A 17,275-nucleotide genomic window follows, 5' to 3' on the forward strand; every position below is an offset into this window, starting at 1 on the left:
TTGTTTTGGATATATTGTAGTACTCCAATAATTTGGCAAGCCACTCTATTTTTGTCGGTATAATACCACTTTTCCAATTTTTCGCAATCAATAGCCTTGCGGCTACTGTTGCGTACAACTATGTCTTGTCTTCTTCCTTTAGACTTCCTGGTACTATTCCCAATAGAAAACCTTCTGGTGTTTTCCTAAATGAATATCTAAACATTTTTTTCATTTCATTATATATTGTTTCCGAAAATTGTTTGATGTTTGAACAATTCCACCATATATGTATCATAGTACCTTTTCCAGTGTTGCATCGCCAGCAGATATCGCTACAATTTTTATTCATTTTTGCTATTCTTTCCGGTGTTAAATACCATCTATGTTGTATTTTAAGGAAATTTTCTTTCATTATATAACACATAGTGAATTTCATATCTTCTTTCCACAATTTTTCCCATTGTTCAAACATAATATTTTCCCCAATATCTTGCGCCCATTTAAATCATGGATGCTTTAACCAATTCATCCTTTGTTTCCCACTCTAAAATCAGATTATACAATTTAGATATTTTTTTGATTTTTCTTGTAGTAATTTTGATATTTCTTTATCAAATCCTAACTTTTTGAATATATTGGAACCAGTCACTAATATGAGCTTTAATTTCTGTATAATCCTTTAATTCCAATTCTCCGTTTTCTTCCTTTAATACAATTTTATAGGTAGCCCAATTCTCTTTCATATTTTTTTCACTGCCACAATTTCTGCCGGCGATGCCCACCAAGGGGTTTTCGGTTCTAGGAGTCTTTTATATTTCCCCCATATTTTATATATAGACTTTCTGACTATATGCCCTAGGAAGCCTTTATGTACTTTGACTTTCTCATTTATTAAATAGGCATGCCATCCAAATCTCATCTCTACTTCCTCTAAATCCAATACATCCGAGTCATCTAATTTGATCCATTCTTTTAGCCAGGTCAGACCCACCACATCATGATATAACTCCATGTCAGGGAGGCCAAATCCTCCTCTCTCCCTCTTGTCTATCATTATTTTGTGTTTTATTCTTGGGTTTTTTCCTGACCACATGAATTTGGCCAAATCTCTTTTCCAATTATTAAAACATTTATCTCCACCTAGTATTGGGATACTTTGAAATAAAAACATCACCCAGGGGGCCACCAGGGGGCGCATTGGAAGATGGCCGACAATAACATCTCTCCGACCCACACGAGGTAATTAAGAGGCTGTGATGGGAGTATGCAGCCTCCCTTGCCCCCCCCAAGGGAATGAGGGGGACTGCCTTGCCAGCTGTGTCCATAATTCACCCCCGGATTCGAAGGAAGGGGGTGACCAGGCACTTGGCATGAAGCCCTCACGTGAGGCCGGCTCTCCCTGACGCTATCTCTAATCACGCACTGGTTAGCATTAGCTCGAAATATATAATTGGAAAGAAGCTAATGCACATACATCAAGTGAAGATCAGGAGTAAAGACTGCTGAATAATGGGATCTCTGTGAGCGGAGCAACGGGCTGGACAATAAATCAAGTTTAGAATCAACATTAGAAGATCGGTATGTCGGACTGAACCAGAAAGGGGGGGGGGAGGAAAAAACTTTTCTTTTCTTTGTCTTATGTGAGTATTTAATAACCCTCCCCTCCAGAGAGAAGAATCATTGCAAATTATTAATCACAAGCAGGAGAATAAGAACTGTGTGGAAAGCAATTACTGATTAAAGACAGGACTGGTGGAAACATGGAGGAATGGAAAGAAAGCTTTATGACGCAGTTACAAATAAGACAGGCTTGCGCATAGATGGATGAGGGGGAGGAGGACCAAGGTCATTGGAATGTGTATGTATGGTGATCGGAATGTGATCTTGACCTGGCAGAGCCCTTTGAGATATAGATTGGCAAGCCTGTGGAAATCAACGGACAGACTGTGAATGTTTTCTACGGAGGTGTGGAAATGGCGTCTGTCCTTTATGAAATATGATTCTTGGAGAGTGTAAAATCCACACAGGGATGTTTGTTTTTCAACCCGCTTGTGAAGATTATCAGAGATCACAAAGAAAGGAATATATGATAATAACAAGAAGATGAGAAAATAACAAAGGGGCTTCCGGCGGAAACTGCAGACATGATAAGAAGTGCGAGATAACCCTCCGGGAGGTCTCGAGCGGTGTGGGGGCTATTTGAGAGGTTTCACGAAGGCTACACGGACCTCGGATCCTCGGGAAGAGATCCCGAGGGGCACTGGCACCCAGCGGTGCCCAGAGGTGCTCTCTTGCTCCCTGGGTCTTAATAATAGACTCAGGGATGGGATTGAGCTGCGGGCACGAAGGGGGAGCAACTTTAAACCCACACCGTGAAGCCTCAGACTTCTTATGAAAGCAGTTAGCTTCCAAAACCAACAACGAATTCGGACCTACAGCTGATGGAGCTAATCCGAGCACTGCTTTAAAACTTGAAATCTATTAGAATTCGGCGAGTTACAGGATGCAAAAAGGGAGTCCGTCCCGGACAACTGGGAGAAAATGGCGCACGACGGAAGGTTGGAGGAAGGAGGAGAGAAAAAACGTTTCCGCTGAGTGAGTGTTACTTTTTAAGCCCTCGAACACGAGCTACAAAGTGTTGAGGAAAAGCTACTTTTGAAATGACTACTGGGGAAAAAGTACTGTAGGTGTCTTTTGATCGGCTTGGGATGGGTCTCTGTCGGACGGAGGCAAATCATTAAATAATTCATCGCACTCCTCCATTTTAAGTGAAGAGGGTCTCAGCCATACTGGACTTGCAAAAAGATCAGGACTGCAGACTCAAAGAGAAAGCAAGGAGAAACCCTGACGGTAGGAGAAGCGTGTGGTGGTGGTTTCTACACTGACTTTCAACAGTTTCCTAAGGGGGACAAGACTAATATTAAAGGAACAAAGAAAAGCAAGGAGAAACCCTGACGGTAGGCTTCTACACTGACTTTTAACAGTTTCTTGAGGGGGCCAAGACCAATATTAAAGGAACAAAGAAAACAAGGGGGGTTTAATCTCCCCCCTCCCTCTCCCCCCTCTCCGTCATCGGGAGGAAGAAGCAGCCGGAAATTACGCTGCGGGAACTTGGGAGCCTTACACAACCCGCACACGGTTTGAAACAACCTTATGGACTGATAGAAGAAGAGAAGGAAACTCACGGGGGATAACAAATAAACTCTTACCCTTTGCCTTTTGGAATATCTGCCTGAAGACTCTCGGACTTCCCTGCTGCCTCCTGTGTGTTGGAGGACGTGGGGAGAGGCATGGATTAGGGACTGCCGTGTGGGGAGCTAAAAAATTACATTCTAAAAGCAAAGAAGGCGGGAAAGTGCTCCCCCTGGTGGCTGGTTGAAACATTGTGTGGACTGACTTTGTGTGATATATATATATATATATATATATATATATATATATATGATCTAAATTTTTGTATAATATATATCTAAGATGTCCGGGGGAAATGGGAAAAAGGGAATAGGGACTCCAGCAGAGAGACGCCCATCTAGGCAAGAAAACGGAAAAGAAAACAGGGAATATGAGAGCTTACTGGGGGAAATAAGAAAAGAGTTTAAGCAGAATGAGCAATATATAGAGAGAAAATTATTGGAGGTCCAGGAAGCCTTAGACAAAAAATTGGAAATGGTGGTGGGAGAGTTGTCAGGGAAGGTAAAAGACTTGGAAATAAGAACTAAGGTGGTAGAGGATTCATCCAAACGCACTCAGAAAGATCTAAAGGAAATAAAAAGACAGACAGAACAAATTAGAGGAGAAATTACAGAAATGAATAGGGCACAGGAGGAGATGTTGGATAATCTATCTACTCTGGAGATGCGTCAAAAAGAGCGAAATCTGAAATTCAGGGGTCTCCCGGAGACGCCAAATGAGAATATAAGAGATAAAATAATAAGAGAACTGGCTGGGTGGATGGAACTAAGAGAAGATATTGGACCAATGATAATGAATGTCTTTAGAATAAAGGTTAGATCAGTGAAAGCAAGGGCAAAAAAGCTTCCTGGAGATGTTCTAGTCATGTTTAACTCATTGGACATAAGAAATAAAATACTGAGACTGAATTACAACAAAAATCTATGCATAGATGGAGTGAAAATCTTGATTTTTAGGGAGATCCCTGACAGGTTTCTGAAACGAAGGGGAATTTATAAAGAAATGGTGAGTCTACTGAAAAGGAATGGAATTCAGCATAGATGGGAATTCCCAGAAGGAATCTCTTTTTACTTTAAAGATAAAAGATTCAAACTAACTAGCCCCCAAGAGTTAGAAAAATTCTCTAGAAGATACGACAAAGAGTTGGGGAGGACAGGGAAAATAAAACCAAGACAGGACCAGAAAGAGGAAGGAAAGGAAAAGGAGAAAGAATAAGAACATCGGGAAGAAGAGGAGGAACAAGAAGAAGAGAGAGAGGAATCAGAAGAAGAAGACAACAACAAAGAACAGTAAACTTAGCGCAAGTGAGTGGGTACTCTTAGATAAAAGAAATAATGAACCTGAAAGTATTTTCCTGGAATGTCAATGGGATGAACAATTTAAATAAGAGACGAAAAGTTAACCATGTTTTGATTAAACGAAACCTAGATATCATATGCCTGCAAGAAACACATGTAGCAAAAAAGCACAAAAGAATTTTAAGTAATAAAAAACTGGGCCAAGAGTTTATCGCGTCAGATTCAAACAAAAAGAGAGGTGTGGTAATATATGTAAAAGAGAAGCATGATCCAAAATAAATTTTTAAGGAGGATGAGGGAAGAATATTGATTGTACAAATTGGGTTTCAAGGGGGGAAATGGCTGATTGTGGGGATCTATGCACCAAACGATAAGAAAGCTGAATTTTATACAAAGTTGAATGAAATAATGTTAGAGTATTTAGATCAGAAATTGATACTACTGGGAGATTTCAATGGAGTGGTGGTACTGGATTTAGACAGATTAACAAAGAGGCGAAATACATATGAAGGTAAACTGCCGAAGGCTTTCTTTGATATGGCCAATACATTGGGAGTAATTGATATCTGGAGATTAAGGAATCCAACAGTAAGACAATTTTCATTCCACTCTGAACCAAACCAAAGCTTCAGCAGAATAGATCAGATCTGGGTTTCTAAGATTCTAACACCGAGAGTAACTAGAATTGAAATCCTCCCCAAAACCCTGTCAGATCATAATCCGCTATATATGGGATTAAAAGGAAAGGACCCCTCTACACATAGATGGAGAATGAATGAGAGCTTATTTAATGACCAGAGAGTAGTGGAAACTGCAAAAGAGACAATAACAGATTATTTTATTTTATTTTTAATTTTTTTAAAAAATAATTTTTATTCATTGTAAGGGATTTTCTGTTGTGATCATAACATCATCTGCAAAAGCTCTTAATTTATAACTTTTTTCACCAACTACTATTCCTCTTATTTGGTTGTTCTGCCTTATTTTCTTTAACAGAACCTCTAATACTATTATAAACAACATTGGGGATAGGGGGCATCCTTGTCTTGTACCTTTAAAGATATTGCTTTCTTCTCCAAACTCTCCATTAATAATAATTTTTGCTTTCTGTTGGTTATATATTGCATTTATAACTCTTGGGAATTTTTCACCTAGACACAATTCTTTTAATAGTTTTTTCATAAATTCCCATGAGATTTTATCAAAAGCCTTCTCCGCATCAATTGAAATCAGGGCTGCTTGTTTATCTCTTCTTATTTGTAAATATTCCATTATGTCTATTATATTTCTAATATTATCCTTTATTTGTCTTCCTTCCACAAATCCAGCCTGATTTTTATGTACTATTTTTCCTATTATTTTTTTCAACCTGTTAGCCAATAATCCTGCATAAATTTTATAATCTGAATTTAACAACAAAATGGGTCTATAATTTGAGACAGATTCCAAGTCCGTACCTTGTTTTGGCAGGAGCATTATATATGCTTGAGTCCAAGAGTCTGGAATATTCCCCTTCTCTATCGCTTCCTCTATTACTTCTTTTAGTGGGTCAATTAATTCATTTAACATTTCTTTATAATATTCTGCTGGTATGCCGTCTGGACCTGGGGATTTCCCTATTTTTAATTTTTGAATTGATTCCTTAATTTCTACGGTTGATATTGGTTCATTTAATAATTTATGGTCTTCTTCTGCTATATATATTAATTTATTTTTCTTTATATATTCCTCTATTTATTCTATTGACGCTTCATCTTTTTGATATTTTTTTAATAATATTTTTCAAATTCTTTTTTAATTTCTGTAATATCCCCTATTGTCCTCTCTTTTAAGGTACCCCTGCCCGTACGGGCCAGTCGTGTCCGACTCTAGGGTTGTGGCGCTCATCTCACTTAAGAGGCCGGGAGCCAGCGCTGTCCACAGACACTTCCTCATTTTCCCCACAGCGTTCCTTATTCCTTTGTCTTTGTTTTTCCTTCAAGGACCTTCAGTTTCAAAGCGGCTGCTTTACTTCCGGAGGCGGCGCAAAACGGCAATGGCGGTCTTCTTTACCCAGTGAAGAGGGGCTCCGCGAAAAAGGGTCGTCCGCTACGGCAAAGCGGAGACCCATTAAGATAAACCGTAGGCAGAGCGAGCCTGCGGCCGTGGGACTCGGCGGGTGCCAGAAGCCCCCCCAGAAACGAGGAAGGGACCTCGTAAGAGGCTCCGGAACGTGAACGGGGGAGCGGCGCTGTGAGTTCATCGCTCTTTTCGCAGAAGTGAAGCCGCGCTGCTGTTGCTGATGAGCGTCGACCTTTCTTCTTGAAAATCATCGGAATTGGCTGCAATTTACCCGTGAGTAAGGGGTACTAAAGATTGACTAAAGATTGATTTAAATTCGTTTAATTCGGCTGAAAACGGGAGGCGAGTAACAGGAAGTCCGCCTTCCGGTCCTGCTAATCAGAGCAAAGCAAAGAGCTCGATGTGGGCTGAAGCGCTCAAAAGAGACTTTGAAATTAGCATGAAGGGGCATTAACAGACTGTGTTCTTCTAGAAATTAAAAAGATTGAAGGAGTAAATCTGTTGGTTCATTGCGCTAAGGAATCTTCCCCCTATTGTGAAGTGACGTGGAATTGAAGGGGATAACCGAGCTATCGGACTGCCAGTGTTGCAAAGGAGTACTGTCAGGCTGCTGAAACTTTTTCTTAAGTACAAATTGTTGCATTGATGGATACACTATCGCTTTAATACTGATATTGGAACCTTTCCGTTACCTTGTGGCACTATTTTGAAACAGAACTATCTGAAAGCCTCCTTTTTGAATTTGGGGATTATAAAAGTTGAAATAGGAACTTTGATGGTGGAAAAGAAACTTTCTTTCTTATGAAAGCCCCCCCTAGTGGATTTGCGGAGGCATAGAGGTCTGGGAACTGTACCTTATTGAGATTTTTTGTGGTTTAATTGTTTATATTCTGGACTTGCCTTTCTCATGGATTGAAAGACTATTTGACCTTGAACAGAGGCAGCTGGGGAATGAGTGGCCCAGGGAAAACAAGAGCATCTAAAGCTAAGGAAGCTTTAGCTGAGGAAGCTAAAGAAAAGAAAAAAGATAAGAGAGCTGGGCAGCTTGTTCAAACAACGTTGACTCATCAACGCAGATCCTCGGTACCGACTGTGCTGACGGCGCAGGAGGAAGAAGTTGAAACGCTTGCAACAGAAGATATGGCAACTGGAGGAACTGATCCAGTCTTGAAACAAATTTTGGAACAACTGGCACTTTTGAATAAGAAGGTGGACGATCAGTCATCTAAAATTGACAGAGCTACATCTACTATCAGTAAGTTAACAGATCAGGTTTCCCAGCATACCCAGGCCATTGAGAAACTGCAAGGAGCTACGGCGGAGAACTACAAATTAGCTGCGGAAGCCAATCAAAAAGCTGAGCAAGCGTGCAAAAAGGTGGAGGAGATCAAAGGGGAAGTAAGACCTCTGAAAAGACAGGTAGGAGAACAGCAAGCCTACCTGTCAATGGTGGAACTGAAAAGTAAGGAATGTAATCTTAGGCTGAGGGCCGTCCCAGAGCTGGAGCAGGGCAACCTAGAGGAATTTTTGACGCAGTTGTTTTCTAAATTTTGGGGGGTTGAGGAAGATAAAGACTTCAAAATTGTGACGGCCTTCAGATTGGGAAGATCGGTTAAGAAAGACAAGTCCAGAGACTGTTTGGTTTGTTTGAGAACAAAAGAGGAAAGAGACAAGATACTAGGCCAACATTTTAAAAAATCTCTGGAAGTTGAAGGCAAAAGGGCAGAAATTTATAGAGACATTCCTAAATATCTGTTGGACCTTAGAGCCTCATATACAGACTTGGCCAAATTGTTAAGGTACAACGCAATCCCTTACAGGTGGGAATTTCCTCAAGGCCTATCATTCACTTATAAAGGAAAGAAGGTAAGAATTAAAACACCAGAGGACCACCAGAGGTTCCTACACGACAACGAGGAGGACCTCCAAAAGAGAGCTGCAGATTCTTGGCCTCCACCACCGGGATCACCACCAAGACCCGTACCATCCGGAGGCGGACCGGCACCACAGCCTTCGGGAACGGAGGACAAATTAGATACCCAACTGTGATATCTAAGAAGTAGACCAGGATGTCTCTACAGCTTCTTAGCTGGAACATAAATGGCGGGAATTCTCCAGAAAAACGGAGAAAAGTATTTCATATTTTGAAAAAAGAACAATTGGACATTATTTGCCTGCAAGAAACACATGTGACAAGACTCCACAGAAAAGTGTTAATTAATAAAAGGCTAGGCCAAGAATTTATCTCATCGGACAAAGTTAAGAAAAGAGGAGTGGTGATATATGCAAAGGAGAACTTGTCACCAAAATTCGTATTCAAAGATGAACAGGGAAGAATTTTGGCAATTGAAATTCAGACACAAGGAGAAAAGTTTTTAATTCTAGGAATATACGCCCCAAATGATGGAAAATCGGAATTTTTCAAGAAGCTGCATGAGACTATGCTGGACTATTTGGATTACAACAACATTATCATGTTGGGTGATATGAACGGCGTCGCCTCAGTGAATATGGATAAGTCGCAAAGTGCTAATATAATGAAAGACGGCAGACTACCAAAAACCTTTTTCGAAATGACTGACGATTTGGATTTGATTGATATATGGAGGATCAAGAACCCTCTAGGGAAAGAAGGAACTTTCTTTTCTGAGGCCCACATGACATGGACGCGAATCGACCAAATATGGATAACTAGAGGGCTGGCACCTAAGACCAGAAAAGTGGAAATCTGCCCAAAAACCTGCTCCGACCACAACGCTTTGAGAATGGAATTGAGATTAAATACAACCGGATCTTTCAGATGGAGAATGAACGACGCTTTGTTAAGAGATCAGGAGATTGTTAAGAAGGCCCAAAAAGTTTTAAAGGACTATTTTGAAATAAACTTAAAGACAAATGTGGAAAAAAGAACAATCTGGGACGCAAGTAAAGCAGTTATGAGAGGGTTTCTAATACAGCAGAACACGATTAAAAAAAGGCTCTGGAATGAAAAGAAGGAGAAGATTTTGGAGAAAATAAGAGAAGGAGAGAAAAAACTGAGATCCAGGCCTAAATCAAAGGAAGTATTGAGAGAAGTGAAGTTTTTCCAGGCACAATATTCGAAACTGATAAATCAAGAGGTGGAATGGAAAATTAAACAAATGAAACAAAGATCCTTTGAATCTGCTAATAAGTGTGGGAAGTTGTTGGCTTGGCAGTTGAAAAAGAGACAAAAGCTTAACACTGTTACAAACCTAGAGATTGAAGGGAGAATGGTTCAGAAACACGAGGAAATTAGAAAGTGTTTCCAGAGATATTTCAAAGAACTTTATTCACAAAGGCCACAAAAAGGCTCGGAGGTGGACCAATTTGTCACAACTAATGGATTACAAAAAATACCCCAGGAAATGAGAGCAACCCTGAACTGTAATATTACAATCCAAGAAATTGAATGCGCCATTCAGAACCTCCAACTGGGCAAGTCTCCGGGACCTGATGGACTTACTTCCAAATATTATAAGGCATTGAAGGACTCATTGATACATCCATTGTTGGAAGTTTGCAACCAGATTATGGAGGGGAGGAAGGCACCGGAAACGTGGAAAGAAGCTTTCATCACGTTGATACCAAAATCAGAAACTGAAAAAACTCAACTTAAAAACTACCGTCCTATCTCACTCCTAAATGTGGATTACAAAATTTTCGCAGACATTTTGGCAAGCAGGTTTAAGAAAGTATTAAACGAAGTGATTCATAAGGACCAAGCAGGCTTTCTCCCTGGCAGACATCTATTTGACAACACAAGAAACATCATTGACATTTTGGAATTTTTACAGACTAACTCAAATACAAGAGCGGTGTTGATCTTTATTGATGCGGAGAAAGCCTTTGACAACATTTCTTGGATGTTTATGAAGAAAAATTTGGAAAGGATGGGAGTAGGGCGGGGGTTTGAAAATGGAATAGAAGCAATTTATTCAGAACAAAAAGCTAAATTGATAGTAAACAACGTGGTGACAGAGGAGTTCAAAATTGAAAAAGGGACACGACAGGGGTGCCCTCTATCTCCTCTGCTGTTTATTTCAGTCCTGGAGGTGCTATTGAACATGATTAGAAATGACCGGTTGGCACAGGGAATTGTGGTCGGAGAGAAACAATATAAACTGAAAGCATTTGCAGATGACTTGGTATTAACATTACAGGAGCCAGCCTCTAGTACTAAAAGAGCGTTAGAATTAATTTCTGACTTTGGTCGGGTGGCAGGATTCAAGCTGAATAAACAAAAAACTAAAGTTTTAGCAAAAAACTTGACAACTACTGAAATAGAGGAGTTCAGAAAAGAAACAGAACTAAATGTGGTTAAAAAAGTAAAGTACTTAGGGGTGTACCTGACCTCCAAAAATTTGAATTTGTTTAAGGACAATTATGAGAAATGTTGGTCAGAGATCAAGAGAGACTTGGAAACATGGTCAAGACTGAAACTTTCCTTGTTGGGCAGAATAGCTGCTATAAAGATGAATGTATTGCCGAAAATGCTATTTTTGTTTCAGGCCCTCCAGATCGTGGATAAGGTGGAATGTTTTGGAAAATGGCAGAGGGATATATCTAAATTTGTCTGGCAGGGCAAAAAGCCCCGAATAAAGTTTAAAATACTAACAGATGCGAAAGAAAGAGGGGGGTTTGCCCTGCCGGACTTGAAGTTATATTATGAATCTGCAGCCCTCTGCTGGTTGAAGGATTGGATTTTGTTGGAGAACACCGATGTCCTTGACCTGGAGGGATTTGATAATGCTTTTGGGTGGCATGCATATTTGTGGTATGACAAGGTTAAAGTTCATAAATTGTTCAAAAACCATATTGTCAGAAGGGCAATTTTTATGGTCTGGTCAAAATATAAAGACTTATTGGAGAGTAAAACTCCGAGGTGGCTCTCACCGATGGAGGCCAAAGCACGTAAAAGACTCAATATGGAGGCCCACTGGCCTAAATATTGGGAAATAATTGAAAAAATTGGAGATAAATGGAGGTTGCAGAGTATGGAAAAGTTAAAAAACAAGGTGCGAGATTGGTTGCATTATGCCCAAATTCAGGAAGTTTTTAAAGCGGACAAAAAAGTGGGTTTTCAGGAGGAAAAATCGAAACTAGAGACAGAGTTGCTTGAGCCAAAATCTAAGTTAATTTCGAGAATGTACAACTTGCTGCTTAAATGGAATACACAGGATGAGATTGTTAAATCCTCCATGATAAAGTGGGCGCAGGACTTGGGGCATAACATTATGTTTGAAGACTGGGAAAGGTTATGGAACACCGGAATGAAATTCACGGCATGTACTGCCTTGAAGGAAAATATTATGAAAATGACATACCGGTGGTACATGACCCCAGTCAAGCTTGCAAAGATATATCACCTGTCTGATAATAAATGTTGGAAATGTAAAGAAGAGGAAGGGACATTTCTACACCTCTGGTGGACCTGCCCGAAGGTGAAGGCCTTCTGGGAGATGATACATAATGAACTAAAAAAGGTGCTTAGATTCACCGTACCCAAGAAACCGGAGGCCTTCCTCCTGGGCATGGTAGACCAGAGGGTGGCCAAGAAAGATAGAACTTTCTTTATGTACGCTACTACAGCAGCAAGGATCTTGATGGCAAAGCACTGGAAGACACAAAACCTACCCACACTGGAAGAATGGCAGACGCAGCTGATGGACTATATGGAACTGGCTGAAATGACTGGCAGAATTCGAGACTCGGGAGAAGAAGAAACGGAGGAAGTCTGGGGAAAATTTAAGGACTACTTGAAAAAGCATTATAAGTTGTATGAATGTTAAAAAATGTTCCTTTCTAGGAAAGTACAGCTTCAGTATCGGTAAATTTTTGAATTGGTAAATAAGGCACAACAAGACAGAAGTGGTGTAATGAAATAATTTTACTGTGTTGAAACTAAAAATTAATGGATTTGGATTGAAATGTCTAGAGACCAGATATCACGATAAAATGGAAGATATATTATTATGTTTAAAATAAGTCAACAAATTGCTGAGGTTTTGGATTTACAGAGAATGCAGTGATCGGAAGATGGGGGGAGTCCATTAGATTTATGGAAATATGTATTTGCAATTTGAATGTTGAATATTACAAACCTAATAAAAATTATATTAAAAAAAAACAAAGCGGCTGCTTTACTCCACCCAGCTCCAACAACAGGCAGCCTGCACCGCTTTGCACTTTGTAGTAAGTCCGTTTCAGATAGTATGCTTTTCAAATGGTTTAATTGCAATGTGAGTGATTTCTTTACACTCTCTTTATATATATATATATTTATAATAGTATTTATTAAAAATTTTCAACAGTAAAAAACATACAAAGTAACACATAATTTTCCAATATCCACATTTCATTCTCCTCCTTGGACTTCCTCGCGGCTCTCGTTCCTGCATTCTAAACTCATAGATTTTACCAGCAAATTATTAACTTGTTTCAATTCTTATAGTACAATTTTCCAATATTAAATCTCAAATTTTAGAAAATTTAAACCACAATTCTAAAGACTTAGTTTTAACATGATATTTATCCAAAATTTGTCTTTTCTTTTAATAGCATTTAAGTTCTTATTCCTTTTAGCTAGTTTGTTGGTACCATGTTGTTGCTAATCTTACATCTTTCTTAACATTCATACAATTTGCAATGTTTTTGTAGTTAGTCCTTAAATTTCTTCCAATCCTCCTCCACCAGTTCTTCTCCCAGGTCTCGGATTCTGCCAGTCATTTCCGCCAGTTCCATATAGTCCATCAGTTGCATCTGCCATTCTTCCAGTGTGGGCAAATCTTGAGTTTTCCAGTATTTAGCAATGAGTATCCTTGCTGCTGTTGTAGCATACATAAAAAAAGTTCGGTGTTTCTTTTGCACCCTCTGGCCGACAATGCCCAGAAGAAAGGCCTCTGGTTTCTTAGGAAAGGTATACTTAAATATCTTTTTCAGCTCATTATATATCATTTCCCAGAAAGCCTTAACTCTAGGGCAAGTCCACCAGAGGTGAAAGAATGTTCCTTCAGTTTCTTTACATTTCCAACATTTATTATCTGACAAATGGTATATCTTTGCAAGCTTGACTGGGGTCATGTACCACCTGTATATCATTTTCATAATATTTTCTTTCAAGGCATTACATGCCGTGAATCTCAAACCGGTGGTCCATAACTTTTCCCAGTCAGCAAACATGATATTGTACCCTATGTCCTGTGCCCATTTTATCATAGCTGATTTGACCGTTTCATCTTGTGTGTTCCATTTTAGCAACAAGTTATACATTCTTGAAAGTATCTTAGAACTGGGTTCTAACAATTCTGTTTCTAACTTTGATTTTTCCACCTGGAATCCTATCTTTTTGTCCAACTTAAAAACTTCTTTAATCTGAGCATAATGTAACCAATCTCGCACTTTCCCCTTTAGTTTCTCCAAACTCTGCAACCTCCAATTGTCTCCATCTTTTTCTATTATTTCCCAATATTTCGGCCATTTGGCCTCCATATTGAGTCTTTTCTGGGCCTTAGCTTCCATTGGTGATAACCACCTTGGGGTCTTATTTTCCAATAAGTCTTTATATTTTGTCCAGACATTGAACACTGCTTTTCTGACAACATGGTTCTTGAATGCCTTATGTATTTTAACCTTGTCATACCACAGATATGCATGCCATCCAAAAGCATTGTTAAATCCTTCCAAATCTAAAACATCCGTGTTTTCAAGAAGCAGCCAGTCCTTCAACCAGCAGAAAGCTGCTGATTCATAGTACAACTTTAAGTCTGGCAGGGCAAAGCCCCCTCTTTCTTTAGCATCAGTTAATATCTTAAACTTAATTCTGGGCTTTTTGCCCTGCCAGACAAATTTAGATATATCTCTCTGCCACCTCCCAAAGCACTCCATTTTATCCACAATCTGCTAGGTTTGAAACAAAAACAGCATTTTTGGCAATACATTCATCTTAATAGCAGCAATACGTCCTGACAAGGAAAGTTTCAGTCTTGACCAAACTTCTAGATCCCTTTTAATTTCAGACCAGCATTTTTCATAGTTGTCTTTAAATAAATTCATATTCTTCGCTGTTATGTTTACCCCTAGGTATTTTACTTTTTTAACCACATTTAATTCTGTCTCTTTCTGAAACCTTTCTGATTCTGAAGAGGTCAATTTTTTCCCCAAAACCTTGGTTTTTTGCTTGTTAAGTTTAAATCCCGCCACCCGACCAAACTCATAAATCAGTTGCAATACCCTTTTGGTACTTGGCTCTGGCTCCTGTAAGGTCAATACTAGGTCATCTGCAAATGCTTTAAGTTTATACTGTTTCGCTCCGACCTGAATACCTTCTGTGATGGGACGATGAGCTGCTTGTGCGTAAAATGCAAGTCCCTCAGAGTTTGATCAGGTTTTCAAACCTCTGCCTGTGACGGAGCCCCTCCAGCATGGCTGCGTCAATCACTAGTAGAATCCGAAAGTGGCTGCTTTCGGAATCGTTTCCAACATAAAAGCTCTTTAACGGAAACACGTCGTCTCGCCTCTCGGCGTGACAGTTTCCGGCGAGGTGTGGGTGTCCCTATAGGAGGTCCTGAGACCTCCCCACTGTTTTCGCTGGAAGCGTCTCTGAGCCATCCCTCCGACTCACTTTCCCTTGGAGTTCTTGCTCGCCCTCTACTGGTTCCCTCTTCCGCTGCTACTCCTCTCTCAACCTCAGTGAGCCTTTGCGCCCCCGGCGCTTTAGATGGCAGTTCCCTGACATCCACCTCCCCTCCAGGGCCCCCTTCACCCCCTCCCGTCTCCTCCCCTACTGGCGGTGAGGAGGTAAAACCCCTGAACGAACCTCCTTCGTCTTCCGACGTCGCGAACACTTCCCTCCACTTGTTGCTGTTCCTACTCTCTCGGTAATCTTCGTCATCGGAGTCCACTCCCTCTTCCAACTCCGACTCCGCGAACCCTTCCATTTCCTCTTCCTCATCGGTGGTGCCGAAATACTCCCTCCTAAACCTTGCTATCGGCTGAGGTTTCCTCGGGAACCTTTGGTGGAACGTTTCTGTTAAAACCTCGTCATTGACTTCCTCTGCATTCACCCAGGTGTTTTCTGACTCCGGTTCCCCTTCCCACGCCACCAAATACTCCACCTGATTTCCCTTCCACCTGGAATCGAGGATTTCCGCTACATGGTTGCGGCGTTCCCTCTCTTCCAAGGCTGGTCCCCTGACGTACTCCCCTTCACGTCCCCCCCTGTATGGTGACAGTAACGACCTGTGGAACACTGGGTGTAATTTCATGTGGTTGGGTAATCGGAGTTTGAAAGCTACCGGGTTGACCTGCTGAATGACCTCAAAGGGTCCCAATCTTCTGGGCCTCAATTTCTTACAACCCCCTTTGAACGGCAACCCTTGGGTTGACAACCACACTTGATCCCCCACCCTTATGGTTTCACCTTCCCTTCTGTTCTTGTCTGCCTGCTTCTTATATTGTGCCTTAGCCCTTTCTAAGTTGAGCTGGAGCTGATGATGGATCGCTTCCATCTCTTCTACAAAATGTTCAGCCGCTGGGACGCTCCATCTCTCCCCTCCTTCCCCTGGAAATGCCCTGGGGTGACACCCGTAATTTGCCAAAAAGGGACTCATCCCTGTGGACACATTCTCCGCATTATTGTAGGCAAATTCTGCCAACGCCAACTTTTCGACCCAATCGTTCTCTCTGTCATTGACATAACACCTCAGATATTGTTGAAGAATGCCATTTGCTCTTTCCGCCTGCCCGTTGGTTTCAGGGTGCCGGGCAGTTGAAAAATTGACTTCCACGTGCAGCAAGCTCATGAGCTTCCTCCAGAACCTGGAAGTAAATTGTTTGCCGCGATCTGAGATCACCCTCAAGGGAGCCCCGTGCAACCTAAAGATGTGTTCTACAAACAACTTCGCTGTTTCTTCCGCTGTGACTGCATGTGAGCATGCTACAAAGTGGCACATCTTAGTTAACAGGTCTACTACTACCATGATGGCTGTTTTCCCCTTGGACTTTGGCAGATCCGTCATAAAATCTATTGATATCGCTTCCCAAGGCCGTTCTGGTGTGGGTAATGGTTCTAATAACCCTGCCGGCGCCCTTCTTTCCCCTTTGGCTCGCTGACATTGGTCACACCCTCTTACATACTCCCTTACATCTTCCCTCACCTTAGGCCACCAAAATTCCCTGGTAACCAACCACATGGTCTTGTGTTGTCCAAAATGTCCCGCCGTGGGGCTATCATGCAACTGCTTGAGTACTCTCCCCCTCAATTCACCTTCGGGTATATACAGTGCCCCTTTGTAATACAATGCCCCATTTCTTTCCTCAAAACCTCCGGGGCTCTCGCCCTCCCCCCTGAGACCTCTGAGCTTATCCTGGGCATATTCATCATTTTCCGTTTCCTCTACCAGTTCTCGTTGCCCCACCAGCGCCGCCCCACACACCCAGCGGTCCTCAGGGATGACATGTCTCTCTTCGATCACCCCCTCCCCTTCCCAATACGCTGGTTTGCGTGAGAGCGCGTCCGCCCTGACGTTTTCTGGGCCTGGCACATAACAAATTTCAAAGTTGAATTTGGAGAATTCCTGTGCCCATCTCACTTGTCGTTGGTTGAGCACTCGAGCTGTTCTCCAATACTCTAAATTCTTGTGGTCGGTGCACACTTGCACCTTGTGTTGTGCCCCAATTAATAAATGTCTCCACCTCCGGAATGCTTCGTGAATGGCAAGTAG

Source organism: Podarcis melisellensis (assembly GCF_964234715.1).
Source record: "Podarcis melisellensis genome assembly, chromosome: W".
In the NCBI taxonomy this organism is placed as follows: Eukaryota; Metazoa; Chordata; class Lepidosauria; order Squamata; family Lacertidae; genus Podarcis; species Podarcis melisellensis.